The sequence below is a fragment of the Capra hircus genome, chromosome 21 (genome assembly GCF_001704415.2).
Source record: "Capra hircus breed San Clemente chromosome 21, ASM170441v1, whole genome shotgun sequence".
Taxonomy (NCBI): Eukaryota; Metazoa; Chordata; class Mammalia; order Artiodactyla; family Bovidae; genus Capra; species Capra hircus.
The window spans coordinates 842894-848277 of record NC_030828.1 but is presented as its reverse complement, the minus strand read 5'-3'; the positions used below and the strand labels follow the sequence as shown (position 1 = coordinate 848277).

The 5384-nt window shown below is 37.9% G+C and overlaps 1 pseudogene across 1 annotated transcript; it reads left to right on the top strand.

Annotated features, from left to right (window-relative positions):
• Positions 291–1029, top strand: LOC102176514 (annotated as a pseudogene). The gene has a single exon (XR_001919938.1). The product of XR_001919938.1 is annotated as a cell division control protein 42 homolog pseudogene (transcript).

Below are 5384 nucleotides of genomic sequence, written 5' to 3'. Positions count from 1 at the left end.
AGGTTGGTCATAACTTTTCTTCCAAGGAGTAAGCAGTGATTTTGGAGCCCCCCAAAATAAAATCTGACACTGTTTCCACTGTTTCCACATCTATTTCCCATGAAGTGATGGGATCGGATGCCATGATCTTCGTTTTCTGAATGTTGAGCTTTAAGCCAGCTTTTTCACTCTCAAAATCCCTTAAATGATATTTAATCCAATTGATTTTCATATAAATGAGCATTTCAATAATATTTCTACAACTTTCAGAAACAGAGAAATAAATCCATTTATTAAAATTCCCGAGTGCTGCCAACACCCCGGTGGAGGAGCTGAGGTCATCATCAAATTTGAAATATTCAAAGTGGATACAAAACTGTTTCAGCAATGCAGACAATTAAGTGCGTTGTTGTGGGTGATGGTGCTGTTGGTAAAACGTGTCTCCTGATATCCTACACAACCAACAAATTTCCATCTGAGTATGTACCAACTGTTTTTGACAACTATGCTGTCACAGTTATGATTGGTGGAGAGCCATATACTCTTGGACTTTTTGATACTGCAGGGCAGGAGGACTATGACAGGTTGCGACCGCTGAGCTATCCAGAGACAGACGTGTTTCTGGTCTGCTTCTCAGTGGTCTCTCCATCCTCATTCGAAAATGTGAAAGAGAAGTGGGTGCCTGAGATAACTCACCACTGTCCAAAGACTCCTTTCTTGCTTGTTGGGACACAAATTGATCTCAGAGATGACCCCTCTACTATTGAAAAACTTGCTAAGAATAAGCAGAAGCCTATCACTCCAGAGACTGCTGAATAGCTGGCCCATGACCTGAAGGCTGTCAAGTATGTGGAGTGCTCTGCACTCACACAGAAAAGCCTAAAGAATGTATTTGATGAAGCAATATTGGCTGCCCTGGAGCCTCCAGAACCGAAGAAGAGCCACAGGTGTGTGCTGCTATGAACGTCTCTCCAGAGCCCTTTCTGCACAGCTGGTGTCGGCATCATACTAAAAGCAATGTTTAAATCAAATAAAGATTAAAAATTAAAATTCTTTTTTGCAATAATGACAAATGCCCTGCACCTACCCACATGCACTTGTGTGAGACAAGGCCCATAGGTATGGCCCCTTCCCCTCTCAATACTAGTTAATTTTGAGTAATTGTGTATTGTCAGAAAAGTGATCAGTACTAGTTTTTTGTTTTGTCGTTTCAAAAAAATTATTATTATTATTTTTTGTTTGTTTAAAAGCAAGGCATGCTTGTGATGACTCTGTAACAGACTAATTTGGGCCGTTAAAGCTGTTCCCGGGTTCCACTCTGGCGAGTAATCTGGGATATCTAGTGTTTTTTTTTTTTCCCTTCTTTCTTTTTTTTTTTTTGTTTGGGCAGGAGAGTGTGTGTGGGATTTGTTTATATTTAGTCTTTTTTTTAAAAAAATCCATTAACCATTGGGCAGCCCTTAGGGGAGGAGGACAGATTGATTCCATGTTCCACTTCCTAGATCTAGTTTACAGAACATGTTCCCCACCTGGTGCTCTTAGGAAGGAGTATAGTAATCGCCTCATTTAATAATATACTCCTTTTTGAAAGTTGCCTTTTCTATCCACCCTTGAGTAGGTCCAGTATTTGATGAAACTCATGAAAGTGGGTGGAACCTGTCTTGCCCCTCCTCTTTTCTAGGATGCACTATATATGTGACTGTGACTCTCAAGGAAATTCGTTTGCCATTTGCTGATTTTTTTTGAAGTTAATTTCTAACTTCTTTCACTGATAAATGAAGAAAAGTATTGCACCTTTTGAAATACACCAAATGGATTGAGTACATAATTAAAAAACTTTTTTCCCCCCTGAAAAAAAATTAAAAAAATAAAATTCCCTTTAACTGAGATATCTTTGATTCATAAAGTTTTTAAAAAAATTATTGGTAAAATTAAAGCAATCATAACTTCAGAGTTTTCAGCATTAAATATGATGAACAAATGTATTTTTTTCTGTCTAGGTATAGTATTTAATTTTATGTTAATTCTACTAGATGTCTGAGATTATAAAGCTATACAACTAAAATATGGAAAAATGTTCATTAAAATGAGTTGCTTCATGCATATCAAGAATAATAGTAAAATAAAAAGAAAAAAGAGGAAAAAAGAAACAACCATTTATTTAACATTTTAGGTTCTTTGTTTCTGGGTATTTTGGAAAACTTACATAATATGTAAATAAGAAAATAATTTAGGATGATGGATACATTTCTTTATTTCAAAATTTTGTGATCAATTGGAGCATAGCATAATTATTAAGAACAAGGAAATTCAATAGATATAAGTGGTATGAAAGTTTCTAAACTAACTTTTCTTCAATTATTATACTTTATCATATGTCTAATTAAAAATAGGTCCAAAAACCTATTTGTTATGTTGAAACTTTAAAGTTAAGTTGAAGAATGTTTCTGAGAAAGGATATTGTATGAAATTCATACAAATTGGTCCATACTTGCTGTTTGTTTTTTATGTTAAAATGTTGTACACCACAGAAATGAACAATTGTCCTTCTTAAACAAACTCTCATCAGACATAAACATAAGCAGTTTAATTTCTGCACACATACTGTTTTACATTGTTCCCCGAGGGTGTTTAAAATCAGCAGTAGACAGAAATGCCTATGTATTTATGTAAAGAATCAAAGTACAACGAAATGAAGTTATATGCCAACAAATTCATCTCAATTTGTTTCTGGTTGAACTTTGGTTACCCTAAAGAGAAAGAACAAATTGTTCCAATGGAAAAAATACAATCTTCCCTTTTGGATTTCATCTTGGACATTTTGCCAGTCAATGCAAAAGCTGGAATTCTAGTTTCTTCCAGTATCTGCCTGTTGTTGTTGTTGTTCAGTCACCAAGTCATGCCCAAGTCTTCCCAACCTCATAAGCCGCTGCACACCAGGATTCCTGTACTTCACTGTCTCTCAGAGTTTGCTCAAACTCATGTCCATTGAGTCATTGATACCATCCAATCATTTCATCCTCTGTCACCCTCTTTTCCTTCTGCCTTCAATCTTTCCCAGCATCACGGTCTTCTCCAGTGAGTCAGCTGTTTGCATCAGGTGGCCAAAGTACTAGCACTTCAGCTTCAGCATCCAAAGAGTATTCAGGGGTTGAGTTCCTTTAAGATTGACTGGTTTGATCTCTTTGCTTTCCAAGGGACTCTCAAGAGTCTTCTTCAGTGCTACAGTTCAAAAGCATCAACTCTTCAGTGCTCAGCCTTCTTTATGGTCCAACTTTCAGATCCATACATGACTACTGGAAAAGCCACAGCTTTGACTATATGAACCTTTGCTGGCAAAGAGATGTCTGCTTTTTAATACACTGTCTAGGTTTGTCATGGCTTTTCTTCCAAGGAGCAAGTATTTTTTATTTTCTTGGCTGCAGTCACTGTTCACAGTAATTTTGGAGGCCAAGAAAATAAAATCTGTTACTATTTCCACTTCTTCCCCATTTATTTGCCATGAAGCAATGGGACCAGATGCCATGATTTCATTTTTAGAATGCTGAGTTTTGAACCACCTTTTTCACTCTCCCCTTTCATGTTCATCAAGAAGCTCTTCAGTTAAAAGCATCAACTCTTTGGCTCTTTACCTTCTTTATGGTCCAGTTCTTACATCCATGCATGATTACTGAAAAGACTATAGCCTTAATTATATGAACATTTGTCAGCAAAGTGATGTCTTTGCTTTTTAAGACACTGTCTAGGTTTGTGATAAGTTTCCTGGCAATAAGTAATCATCTTCTAATTTCATAAATGCAGTCCCATCTGCAGTGACTTTAGAGCCTCAAAAGAGGAAACCTGTCACTGTTTCCACCCTTTTCACTTCTATTCGCTATGAAGTGATGGGATCAGATGCCATGATCTTCATTTTTTCAATACTGAGTTTTAAACTGTCTTTTTCACTCTCTTCCTTCAACCTTATCAAGAGGTTCTCTACATCCTCTTCACTTTCTGCCAGTATAGTGATATCATCAGCATATTTGAGATTACTGATATTTCTACTAGCAATCTTGATTCCAGCTTGTAACTCATCCAGCCTGGCATTTCCCATGATGTGCTCTGAGTGTAAGTTAAATAAACAGGCTGACAATAAACTCCTTTCTCAATCCTGAACAAGTCAGTTTCTCTAGGATTCTAACTTTTGCTTCTTGACCCACATATAGGTTTCTCAGGAGACAGGTAAGATGGTCTGGTATTCCCATGTCTTTAAGAGTTTTCCACAGTTCGTTATTATTGATACAGGTTAAGTCTTTTGCATAGTCAATGAAACAGATGTAGATATTATTCTGGAATTCCCTTGCTTTTTCTATGATCCAGTGAATGTTGGCAATTTGATCTCCAGCCTTTTCTAAACCCAGATTGAGCACCTGGAAGTTCTCAGTTCACATATGCTGCAGTCTAGCTTAGAGGACTTTGAGCATAACTAGCACGTGCTGCTGCCGCTGCTGCTAAGCTGCTTCAGTCGTGTCCGACTCTGTGTGACCCCATAGATGGCAGCTCACCAGGCTTCCCCGTCCTTGGGATTCTCCAGGCAAGAACACTGGAGTGGGTTGCCATTTCCTTCTCCAATGCATGAAAGTGAAAAGTGAAAGTGAAGTCTCTCAGTCGTGTCCGACTCTCCAGGATCCCAGGGCTGCAGGCTACCAAGCTCCTCCATCCATGGGATTTTCCAGGCAAGAGTACTGGAGTGGGGTGCCATTGCCTTCTCTGAACTAGCATGTGAAATGAGGGCAATTCTCCAGTAGTTTGAGCATTCTTCAGTACTGCCCTTCTTGGGAACTGGGAAGGGGATTGACCTTTTCTAGTCCTGTGGCCACTGCTGGGTTTTCCAAATTTGCTGACATATTGATGCAGAAATTTAATAGCATCATCTTTTAGGATTTGAATAGCTCTGCTGGAATTTCATTGCCTCCACTAGCTTTAATGGCAGCAGTGTTTCCTAAAGCCCACTTGACTTCACACTCCAGGATGTCTGGCTCTGGATGAGTGACGACACCATCATGGTTATCTAGGTCATTAAGATTTTTTTTTAATGTACAGTTCTATCTATTCTTTCCATCTCTTCTTGATCTCTTCTGCTTCTATTATGTCTTTACCATTTCTGTCATTTATTTTCTCGCTCTTTGGATGAAATGTTCCTTTGATATTTCCAATTTTCTTAAAGTGATTTTGAGCATTATCCTTCCTATAGTTATCCTCTATTTCCTTGCATTATTCATTGAAGAAGGCCTTCTTGTCTTTCTTTGCTATTCTCTGGAACTCTGCGTTTAGTTGGGTGTATCTTTCTTTTTCTCTCTTTCTTTTCACTTCTCTTCTTTCCTCAGCTATTTGTGAAGCCTTCTCTAACAACCACTTTTCCTTCT